This window comes from Bombus pyrosoma, linkage group LG3 (genome assembly GCF_014825855.1).
Source record: "Bombus pyrosoma isolate SC7728 linkage group LG3, ASM1482585v1, whole genome shotgun sequence".
NCBI classification, from domain to species: Eukaryota; Metazoa; Arthropoda; class Insecta; order Hymenoptera; family Apidae; genus Bombus; species Bombus pyrosoma.
In genome coordinates, this window is record NC_057772.1 from 11,230,697 (window position 1) to 11,243,740 (window position 13,044).

General features: G+C 38.2%; 1 protein-coding gene across 5 annotated transcripts in view; it reads right to left on the bottom strand.

Moving 5' to 3' along the window:
* LOC122566160 (protein Tob1-like) overlaps positions 1–13,044 on the bottom strand; it is a 117,392-nt gene that overhangs the window by 47,631 nt on the left and 56,717 nt on the right. For 2 of the 5 annotated variants that reach the window (XM_043723001.1, XM_043723002.1), the window contains exon 3: positions 7,911–8,068. The exons of 1 other annotated variant lie outside the window; for it this stretch is intronic. The gene's annotated coding sequence lies outside the window, so the exon portion shown is untranslated. Of the gene's footprint in view, positions 1–7,428; positions 7,540–7,910; positions 8,651–13,044 lie in introns of those variants that run through there. 2 more of the 5 variants (XM_043723000.1, XM_043723004.1) reach the window with 2 other exon arrangements.

Sequence of the window (13,044 nt, forward strand, 5' to 3'; positions counted from 1 at the left end):
GTTAAAACGAATCATGATGCACGTGCAAATTAAGATAATACATATCGTACTTGTTACTAAACAGGGAACAAAATGTTTACTTATATTGGGAACAAAATAACTTTTATCGTATTATAGTTATGTTTAAAATGTATTAGTGTAGATAGTGTAACAGTGGCCAATGACGTATTAAATAAAAATGTGCAATTTTCGACCGTTTTACGTTTTAAACTTTGAGGAATTTCTTAGGAAATGTTTTTTTGGGGATTATTTATAATTATCCGGAAATTTTCATATTTCCCTTAACGATTTTCTTATTAGAAGAATCGATGAGAAAGCAACGCGTAAACATAACTTTCTATTTTTAAATCGCGTGTTGTTTCAGACGTTTGGTTGAATTTGTTCAGTCATCCCCGTCATAGGAATAATATTTGTTGATTTCGTGCGAAAACGTTCAAGTTTCCATGAAATAAACAGGCGTTTGTAAAAAAATTTGAACTGTTATCCCAACGATGAAGAGTTAAACGGTGATTACCGTGGCAAAAATTAAGTCTCTGCTCCTGTACGACATCAGGAAATTTCAACTGTGAACAAAGTTCACAACGAGCCACAGGCAATATTTAAGGACTGCAACCTTTCGTCGTGAGGAAGCAAAGCTGAGAAAAACGATATGTCAAACAGAGTTCACGGATGATCACTAAAAAGAGTACACTTGTTAAATGTCACTGCTTTCACCGTCAGCTTTATAATCATACTTGATGATCCGATGAATAATGACTTTCCTCTTACCATTTTCCCTACGTTACCTATAAAAAGATCACTACTCTTACTATATCATCTTAAGAATTAAAATTCTACAACTACACATCAATCTCTATCATCGTGTTCCTTGGAAATTACGTACACGTGTATCTATACTTTTTTTCATCTATATTTTTACATCCTGTTCTATATCTTATTCGTGTATTCTAATAATTTAGTGGCATATAAACGAATGAAAGGCGAAATTTAAACGGTCAAAAGGAATTTGCAGCTCTGCTATCGAATAATCTGGGTGTTTCCATTCCAGAAATTTACCAGGAATCTCACAAACAACAAAGCGCTACCTATCTCAATCGAAAAAAGAGTAACACAGAACACTGTAAATATCTTCCCGGGATTAAAGATCTAAAGTTTCTAAATCTTTACGTGTATTTACTTCCTCGATTTCCATTCTTTCCAAAATTCTCAGAAACTACTAACAATCACAGAATCTTTCAAAGAAACTCAAGAGATGTTTACGTAAGTACTTGGAATTTGTCATTCGTAATCCTTTCATGCAGCTAGTTTTGCCTAAAAGGGAGAGCAAAGTTACCCAAAACTGGTAGAATCTTCGAAACATATTTCCAGAGATGTTTACCTACGTCTAATTTCCTATTCAGAGTCCATTCACGTTTCGGTTTTTTTCATAAAAACGGAAACCAACGAGGCCTTCATGGACCAACCGAAAAAGCGATTTATTAGCAGAACGGCGTTACGCGTTCGGAATGGAACAACGACCAACAATGGCGCGTCTCGCATTGGGCTTTCAGCGCTATTCTTGGCCAACCCGGGAGGCGATCCTGAAGTTGATGGATCGGTTGGTGACGCGCGAAAAGCGATCGTGCTTCCGCGAACTTCGTTCTTCTTCGACGTTCAAAGCAAGACGTATCGCGGCTGGAAGGGAGTGATTGCCGGAACTCTTCGTGAATTAACAAATCCACGCTTGTAGATCAGATTAACGGCTCGAAAAGCTCGAGATTTCTCTTTTTTTTCTTGCTGGAACGTCGTGGAAAATCGCTTACTACTTCTTGTTTGATTTTATTAAACAGAGAATCGCAAGTTTCCAATTTTGACGTGCCGAAAAAAAGTATACCGTCGAATTGGATAAATTGTAGAAAAATCTCTTTTTCTTTCTCTATTTTCATCTTAGAATTTGAGATTATTTCAGTCGTGTTCTTCGAAAATTATTAATGAAAACGACAAGACATATAAATGATTATAAATTATTCATTTAGAATACACTAGAGATTTAATATCACGTTACTATTCTAGTCACGATGTATTGCATACATAAATCGTGTTAATTACAAACCATTAATTTTTTCCTTCTGAAATTTTCCTCATGAGATTTCCCTTCCGAGTTCCCCTTCGGCCTATGACGGATAAAAGAAATACATTTACATTGTATAACGTCCTTTTGCATATGTAGAAGTAGCATCGAAAAAAAAAAAAAAACAAAATAGGCAAGGTATAATATACAATAAGTAGGTACCTACATTATATTATAAATGCCTACGAATATTTTATATTATCATGTATTACATGACAGTATACTTTTCAAGTCGTATCACTTGTTTGAATTTAGCAAAGCAAAATTAAAAAGAACAATTTGAAACAGCCCCTAATTTCTACATTATTCGCGAAGTACAAATAATCTATTACATTCTATTATATCTATATACACCTAACTAACATTATAGAAAAACACATTACAACAGAAAATAACTTTACTCGTTTCTTCTATCCATCACATTATTTTCTTAAGACTTTTTCACTCCGTTCCTCGAAACAAAAAAAGGAAGAATGCAGGAATAATTATCAGACTTTCGTTTGTGGATTCAACATAGAAAATCAGTTTCCTCCTTACAGGGATCCAGGCTTTTTACATGGAGCAAGAAACGTGAGAAATTGCACCGGAGCGTGCAAATAGTAGTCGATTCTCAGCTTGGACTAAAAGCAGACGCTGATTTACAAGGTCAATAGCGTTTATCGCGTCTAGCAAAGTCTGTAAAACAAAGCGGAGGTCCGAGACCCTTTTAAGGGACGATAGACACGCTGTTTCTCACCCTATTTCGTTCAGAAGGGAATGCGAAAGAAGCGAGAGCGATGAAAATTCGACTTTTCTCTCACTCCGTAGTAAAATGTGTCTACACGCGTTGCTTGATGGCCTAGTAAAGGCCGAATGTGTCAGAAAAATTTATTTCGATCACGAGGGTGGATGAATTGTAGCGTCAGCGAGAACTCGTCTCGTTTTTCTCCCTTCTCTGCCTGTAGAATTTGTGTTCCACGTTTCCAGCTTTCTCCGCGTTCGTTTTTCCGCGAATTTTCCGATGAATATACATATATACACGCATGGCCTCTATAGTGCAAAAAGAGCTCGTCGAGATTGAATTCGCATTATAGTGGAGATCGGTCGAAAGCGTAAAATGCAATTTCCCTGAAAGTGCTTCATAAATGTTGCAATTTATTTCTGTTAATTGGTACGGGAATGAGAACGCGTGAATCAATGGGATAAAAGGGACTAAGGTTGAAATACTGAATCTCTAAATCTGGAACCTAACATTCCACAATTCAAGCCCTAATTCAATCGCTTCTATATTTTCTCAGAATCATGTCATATTCAAATCTCAAAATCTTATATATACATGCTTACAATAATATATTATATATACCTATATAAACTTCTACTTCGAACACCTAATCCATCAGTCATTCAAAAAATTGTCAAAGTAATACTATTGTACATATCGCGATTACAACAAAACGAATTAATTTTCAATAATCGCTGTTTCAACACTGTGGTAATGAAGAGACGACGAATCGTCACGTAATAATTGGCAGAGGACACTAATTCCGAGGACAAGCACGATTGATTTTATACTCAACTAAACTCATCTACGCTCCGTGTGCGCACCTGACCAATCTTCTTTTTTCATCATGGCGACGTTTAATCTCGTCTTTTCCCGTCGAAGAGAAACGTAGCTGCCGGAATTTATTGCCAGTACGAATTCTCAGCCTTCAATATCGGCATATTAATTTTCGGCTGGCGCACGAGAGACGTTCGATCGCTTCGTTAATTATTAGCCGATTTTTCACCGTCTCGAGGCTAACACCTGCAGAAATTTGTGCCGACATAACTGTAAGAGTTTTAGAAATATTGCGATAATCCACGCAAAATTCTCATTAGATAAATGGTTTACGCTAATTACACGTACTTAAGAATATGTCAAACGATCGATATTTCGTTCGACCTCGTCGTAGTCCTAGAACTTGTATGTTCCAATCTCGCTCTTCTCTCAATACATGGAAACACTTAACTTTTTAAAGAAAAACCTTATCGTAAAATTTAAAAGAGGTGGTCGCGCGTGTTAACAACGATGCTATCAGCAACGATAAGATTGAAAGTGCAAAATTCAAGTATCACGCAGTCATTGATTCTTTCAGAAACGAACTGCTTTTAACCTGCGAGAAAAATTATCTTTTTTGCGAATTATTAAGAAAGGCATAATGTAGTAAAATTTCAAACTAGTATTATCAAAGATCGATAGGTGTATTTACCGTTTAGTTGATGAATAATTTACTAGAGTACAATGATGCGTATATACAGTTAACAAGAAATAAACTTGATTTTTAACCTTTAACGAAAAGTTTTTCTCGAAAGGGTGACAACAATATTCGAGCGAGCTTTTGTTTTTTTTTGTGGATACAAACGAGAGAGAAGGAAGAGAGATAGAGATAGGGATGAGATGAGAGTTCCGGTGACCAGGTCTGACTAACATGTTTTTACGTGGACCTCGAAAGCTTTATTTGCCGAGCGAGATTTTCCAATTAAACCGTGATTAATCCGCGCGACGAATGCTTAGGGCCGAATGTTTACGGCTCAGGGGAAATAAGTTGCTGGTATACAGAGCGTGGAAAATCGATACACACAGTGAGGGCAGGGTGTAGCGGGTAGGGTTTGGGTGCAGAGGAATCGACGATAATCCGATTTCGATGGACGGCACGAGTTGGATAATTCGTTTGCCTCGTGCCACTCCAAATAGAGAAAGAGAGGTAGAGAAATAGAAAGAGAGGAGAAAGATGAGTGTGTTCTATCTTCGTCTCCATCCCGCTTTTCTGTATTTCTATCTCTGTTATCGATGGAACTATTGAATTCCGTTTTCCTCGACTCGCGTGACTCGAATCGCGAAAAAATTCTAACTGCGTAGAGAGGAAAAGCGTTTCGCGATCGTTCGAAATGACTTTACATTCCACGAAATAGTTCGAGGATAAAATTCTTCGATCGAATGGTTTCGTCGTTGCAATTTTTATTAGTTACTTCTTATTGGGTCTTCCGATTATCTTAACTTTGGGATTTACTTAGTCGCGATAGTTGGGAAAATAGAGAAATTGTGTTTGCGGGGAAACTGATATACGATCATAGGTATTGTATAAAAACATGATTCTAAAGGAGATATATGTAATGAATGATGTTAATCGATGGATAGAGTACTAGAATTACACATATATCAAAATGTAACATGTGGAACAGTGTTGCTAAATTAAAAACAGTCATTTGTATGTGCTATATAACATCGTCAAACTGGTTGCCTCGTTTGCATAATGTATAAAACATTTCGCAGCGTATTTTACGAGCGAATAAAGATGTTTAAGTGGATGATTCTTTAATTATTAAACAGTGTCTCCAAGAACTAGAAATTATTTTGCAATGTTTTCCTTGCGTAAAGAAAGAAGCGAAAGATCACCTATACCCAAACGATGTTATCACTCTCACAAACTTGATACATTCAATGCTTCATTCATGGATCATTCAAAGTAATAATTTCATTATATGAGAATAATATATTATACTAATAATAATACTAATAATACTAATAATAATACTAATAATACTAATAATAATAATGAGAATTATATATATCCTAATTTACAAATTATATTCTATGATTTAGTCATTTTGAGTATCAACCTTACAAATACAATGAGTAGTAAAAATTTAAGAAACGATTATAATGTACTTATAAATAACTGGATTATTACTGAAATTACACCTTCCATTATAATAATAAGAGTCTAATAGAAGCCATCACTTAAACGTAAACAAAAGCTTTCTGGTTTTACGTTTCATTATAATCCAACACGCAATTTCAATCAATTAATTCGTCAAACGCGAGTCTCTGACGCGATACGCCATCTCGTATAGCCAGCGGCGACCTTGCTATTATTGTCACACTATTTTCATAAGCAGCTCGGGCAAATCTGAGGTAAATAAATGCGTAAATACCTTTATATGGCATTTTGACCCATTAATTAATTAACGTACCTAATCTGCTAATTCGTTTGACACACACATACACACAGGATTCCTAAGCGCGAATGGAAATCGCCATTTCCGCAGTAGGAAAAGCATGTTCCAGACAGCGTTACGACCTCAACGTAATTTGTCGTAATAGGCATGTTTGTTTGATGTAATACCAAGAGACTGAGTCACTGCGATCGTTCCAGATCGCGAGCGACCTTGAAGAAAAGCGAAACGCCTCGCATCGACTGGCAACGAATACAATTTCTAGATCGATCCGTCAAACCAATGTTATTATTTACCTTTTAAACGAAGCTGCATTGCAACGGACGATTCGGGTTGTCCTCGCGATATTCTCACACCATAACTCTACTTTTAGAGTAGAAGCACAACTTTGGTATCTAGTCGATCGATAATCTTATTTGTCAATATACCAATAAACTAAATATCCTACTCTCCAGTGGCATATGAATGACATTTTTAAAACAATTTTACAGTCAGTTAGAGAAGTCTTAATGAATTCTTTGTACATGTATTATTTACCGAAAGAAATTAGAAACGTATTTTGCATCAGGATCATTAAAACTCACAAGCAGTGCCTTATTAAAATATTTGGACACTTACAGAAATCTTTTACTAATACATATTGTGCGTCTTATATAAAACATTTTTAAATTTCAGTAGCATTATGTATAATGCAACACGTTTATTACATTAATAAAATTTGAAACAAATGGAAAATATACGTACGTAAACATAGAAGAATATAACCATAGTATTTGAACGGTTAGTTATTTGTTATACTAGTAAATTAAAAAATATTTACTGAGATCGCTCTTAGCACTAATCATACACTGAAGACCGTTATGCATGTTGCACAGTACGTTTTAACTAAATATATATTTACAGCAAATATTTTGCAACTTTTATATACACTTCTAGATTCGTTTCAAATTTTGCAAATAGAATCATGATAGTCATGTCTCATTATAGTATTAATGAAACTTTCTATAGTTTCGTATGACGCATGTAATATATTCGTAAAAATTTTCTATGTTAATATTTTTTGTATTTCGAATATTTTCATGTGTCACTGTACGTATAGCCTATACGAGTTCCTTAAATATCAAATTGATCAACTCTTTCTTACTTCTTTAATTTCACTACATAAATACACGATTAATATACAGTTCTTGAGAAACAAATGGCTAATTTTCACAAGTTGAGATAAATTTGAAAAGCAATGTTTGCAAGTTCATCAATATGTCTTCCGAACGGCTCATGTAACATATAACAAAGTCTCTAAGTTCGATTAATATAAAATATGATTTTAGATTTTTAGAACTAACCTCCTAATTGAAGGAGTGTAGGCAGGCTTTTCTAAGACACTACACACCACTGTCACCTTTTTTATTAATTTAAGAAATAAAGACTGAAACGTAGATCGTAAAACCGAAACGAAACATACATATATTTTAGTGTCATCTTAAACGGTGATTGGTCAAAGTAGTTAGTTCGATATATCGAGCGTCGTGGTGGTTGCGATAATCGAAGGATCAAAGGCGCGATTACTGCGCCACAGACGCGGCAGAAATGCTCTTGAACCGTTACGAAGTGGAATCGTGCTCCGATCGCGTGACACATTACGGAATTCGCACCGTGACGGGTTCCGCGCATAAATTATCTGACCGTGTGACGCGTGTGTACACAGAGAGTGGAAAAAAGAAAAAAGAAGCAGAGTGGCGAGCTCACGCGAGCTACGGTTCCGTTTCGCGATCATGATCAAGAAACGTCTAGAGTTGTCTCGAATGAAGAAGAGTTCGATACTCACGTGTCTTTGTCGGGTCAGCGAACACTATTCTCGTCCCTCGAATGAAGCACGAAAGTACGAAATGACGTCAGTGGAAGATCACTAGTTCCGTAATACCCTCGGAATATCCTCCTCGTTGCGTATCCACAGTCCTCTTCTCACCGTGCTCCTGCGTTCTCCTACAAGGTACGATCACGAAATATTCCTTGCTGTCACACTGCTTTACAGATCGTGTAGCTCCAAAAGATAGAACAAGCTGTCACTCGCGCAATCGATTCTCACTTTTGGTGAAACGATGTTACGTTGGGAAATAAGGTTATGGTACACGACCGTTTCGTATCGCTACACGGGTTACGTATAAAAGTAAAAAAAAGAAAGACGCGGAGATTATGGGAAGAAAGGAAAACGATCGGAGCAGTGACGATGTTACCGTACTGCTTCCCCTTTCTTCACTATCTTTTCTATCGATATTCGGTCGTGTTACTCGCTGCAACGACGTTCGCGGTGTGTGTCGTGTCAGTTCTCGAACGCAGCACTGAGGAAAGAACTCGTCCTTTGCGCGCGCGCGTTACTGTACACGCGTATATCTATATACATATATGTATATAGAGACAGATATAGATATTATAGACAACACGCGTGTCCCTGTAATGTCCTTCGTTCCGTTTTTCTTTTCCTTCTTTTCTTCGATCAGAGCAGTTATCGTTCCGCGAATCCACACGAACAGTCACTCGCGAGTGCCGCTGCGAGACTGGAACGCGGGGAAACATGTGCGGCCTCTTACATACCGTTGTGGACGAAGGGGGGTCGGGGAGGGGAGTAGGGGGAGCCACCAACGAACGAGACGAGCAGTGGGGGACGATCCCACTCCTCGAACAACGAGTGGGGTAACTGGCAAGGACGCGAGACCTCGACATGTCGCGGTCGCTCGACGTACTACTTTTTTCCTAACACTCGTGCTTGCTTTCCTCCCGATCACATTGATAAGGGAAGTTATCAGGTGCCGCTCTCTTCTCGCGAGACCTGAAATTGGATGACCGAAAAAAAAAAGAAGGTTATCCCATTTGGGCCGCGTTTCTGATCTGTGTAAACGTATACGAAAATCATTGCAAACGCTAAAGATAGTAAAAGAAGTAAGGTGAGAGCTTGTTCCTTTTGGAGCTGGCTAACTATATTTAGAGCCCCGGTTTCTATCCGTTGTTGAAATTTATCGAGCAAAATAGTGTAATACCTGTGTATAATGTCTACTATTACATGAAAATGAGCTTTTTTGTTATCTGCTCGTAAATATAAATTATTAGCAATTTTTAATTAACGCCACTGCCTTTCGTACTTAAACCTTTTTGCAATCTCTTCATTATCCATGGATCTATTACACGAGCTCTAAACGAGGCTGGTTTACTTATCAGTCATTAACGATGCACGGGATCACGACAGATTTAAGAGGTTAATGTCATTTAAGCAATTTATTTTTACTAAACTCCTCGTGAAGATAAGGGACTTAAATCTTCCAAATTTCCTCACGTATATGAGATATTAAATATATCGCTCGGCCAAAGAGAGATGTTCACGAAGGAACACCTCGATCTCGGAGTATCATTTAATCGTGTCTAGATAGGAAGACCTTGATTCACTTACGCGTAAGCACGAACCGACAAACCGAACGTGCAGGAAGCCCGCTATCTAAAGACAATCGCGACAAATCGCAAGGTAGATTTGTATCGCAACTTCCGCGATGAGGTAAGACCGGCGAGACGTAATCGCGATTATAAAGTCGTGTCGGCCGTCGGCCATGGCTCGGGGAGGAATCCATTTTTCTCTCCGCGTAACGCAGAAGAGAAGTTTCCCCGGATGATTGCGATGCAAGTTACTGTAAATCGCTCATAAGGATTGGACAATCGCTTCTCGATTCGACACGTTCGCTTGCATGGTCATTGTTGCGAGCGTTTGAACTTTTATTCATTTTAGTTTTACACTTTATTACAATTATCTGATGGAATGTTCGATAGCAAGTAAATAGTATTTTGAATTAATTATCTGAAATCAGTATCCGTTGTTTGCGACAACTGCGTCGTCTTTCACGTATAGATGTTATTGAATTGATTAACGGTTCAGGTAGATTTAAGACAAGTGGAGTCTAATTTAGTCACAATACTCTGAAGATTACAATCGGTAGATCGTAAAGGTATTGAGGCGATAGATATTCGATATGTGGGTCAGAGAAGAATATTTGAAGTCAAAGCAACAGGTTACATAATGAATAAATTCAAGAAAGTAGTGGTAGAATAGGTTACATAAGTTTGCAATAAAAATATCAAAGTTGCATGTTAAGGTAGCGAAAAAGAAAGTGTGAGTTTCCAGAAACATTCATAAAACCGGTAGTTGGTAATATGTAACAGTAAAAGTAGCAAATCTCCTTCAGAAATAGGACACATAATTTGGTTACTCCATTGAATGAATCACACTTGACTCATAAAAATGGTGACTCCCCTACAACTGAGGATATTTGACTCATTCTTCAGAATCTTCTAGAAACTCTACTCTCCATTTAAATACTATATCGCATCACTTTTACCTCAAACTGTTTTACACAAATTGTGACAAATTATTGCAACAAAACGATACACAAAGATTCAACAGTGAAGTTGTACGTAATCCCGAAATCTGATAATTCACTTTCGCCAGTGCCAAATTTGAACATTCTGAACGACGAGAAGATATTTGCTACTCGCAACGTGTATTTATATCAAAAGCACAGCGTAACGTTTTTAAAGAATGCCCCCTTTGTATTTGCCATTCGTGGTATAGAATAAAATGTGTCACGCATACACGAACAGGGATGATAGAAGGAGCACGCACGAGCGCACCCTTCGTACAAGGCTCGGGCACGTGGAAAGTTCAACAGGAAGGAAACATCAGAAACGCACACCACACACACACCCTTCATCTCTCCATTTCACTTTTCCTTTCACGCGTGCCTTTTAAAGGTCCCATGGAAAGCAGCTCAGTAAATAAAGGCCAGGGCACATTGCACTGTTCGTCGACTCGTTTCTGCAGCGTTTAAGGACTCCCCATGGCTATCTGCGGCGTTATCTGCGGTTTCTACTGCCTTCTCGCCCTCCCATCAGCTAGACACCCCTTACGTCTTCCTCTTTCTTCTACCAGGTTACCCCTCAACCATCCTTTCCCAGTTCCGTGCTCCATTGAATTCGATTTAGTTTCTTCTCCGGCACTATCGATCGGTGCCGCATATTTGTTCTTTTTTCTTATCGTTTGTCCCGTTTCTCTTATCAATTTTTCTCTAGAAACTCGTTCTTCCACCCGGCGTACCGTTGACTGCGAAAGGCACCCCCGCTCGATCCAGTTACACCCTCGTTTGCACATCCGTACGGTCCTAGCCCCTGTTGACTTTCCTTTTAGCCGTATTTACGGATCCCTTACTTGTTTCTCCCGCTGCTCGATATAATTTTATTTGCAACCACTCTCACCGTGTTTGCGATCCCTGCCTTGCCAAGTATCTGGTGCGAATCACCGGTATCCTCCAAATCACTCTCCTTCCACGTTTCTTCCTTCGCTACAAGATTCGTTTCATTTGCTAGCGTTTGAAAGATCGAAAAGGTGAGAACCGTATTGGGGAGAATGCTTTTTCAGTTTCAATGTCAGAGCCAGTGTAGTAAAACACGGTTTATAATTTTGGGAATGGAGGATTCCATTTGTAGCTTTTCCGACAAATAATTCGTATATAGAGGGTAAGGTACTATATATGTTACGTATGTAGTATTGTTTGTTATTGAGATAAGTTATACGGACGCACTTCTCAATCAAAGTCATCGCCAAAATAATAATATTATTATGAACGAATCATTGATAGAGCTTGGCGGTGGCTTATCAAAAGCGATGCTCGTATAATCCATCAATTTTAGTTTAGAAAGAAAATAGTAGAGAGAAGATTTACACAAGCGATTAAAGTATCCAATTGTTAACATATCAGACGTGAATTTTAGTCTATCATCATTTTCCACTTGAAACAGTGATTTCAGAACGATTGACTTTTTCAGGTCCACTTGAAGAAATATTTTTCTTCATACATTTGTCCCTAATTACTTACTTTAACGTTTGATTGAATAGATCTCTTAAACATTAACCACAAAGATCCATTGTACAGAAATGGCCAAAGAAAAAGAGAGAAGAACAGAATTAGAAAATATATTAATCAGATATTCTGCCTTGTACCAGTTGCATATCTACTCACTGAAACTTGAATATCCCTGCCCTTTAATCACTAACCCCTGTATTAGGACATAATTCTCACCGATTTTCTCTTATGAGGTAAACCAGTGATTCAACCACCATCAAAATTGATCCACCATTCCCCAAGCGGACGTAGTTAAATATACGACAGCCTGGCTGTCTTTTATAGCTTCATATTTTAACCTTTCCCCGGGCATATTCCCCCTTCCCTGTGTGCCTTCCTTCCGGTTTCTACGGCAGTTCCACGCTCGGGACGCTCTCGCTCGGTTTTCCTTTCCTTTGTTGCATCAGTAAACAGGTTAGCCAATTTTTCTGACGCAGGAAGCAGGAACGTGAGAGAAGCACTGGTATAAGAATGTATAGCAGGAGGAGAGAAGGCGAGCAGTTGCTTTAGATGTGCAACATTTTACGTACTACACGCTCTAGCGTGCACCGGCGTACAATACACATGTACGTGTCGCGCATATTGTTCGAGCAGGTTTTTCGACCGAGATTAAGAGCGAGCATGTAGCTCGCGACTCTGTCCGGCCTAAGTATGCCAAGGATTACCGGTATGAACTTTTACGTTACAGCCCGCGAACGCAATAATCCGATAATACGTGCCGCGAGCAGGAAACCAACCGTGCCGTCTTACGCTGATACTACCCATGGTGATAGATTAACAGGGAGCAGTCCGAAAGTCACCTCAGAACTTGGCTTCCTGGTAACGGGAAATGTATAGTGTTTCAAGAATTATAGGCTCGTTTTTTTCTCAACTAATTCGACTTTGGAACAATTTTTGGGATTATCGGGTGTTTCGTCAAATTTTTGACCAGCCTACTGGTATTGTGGACGTAATGAAAGATTTTGGAGGATTATTTGAAATAATTTGATATTATTCGTTAGTATGCGGATAATTTAAGGA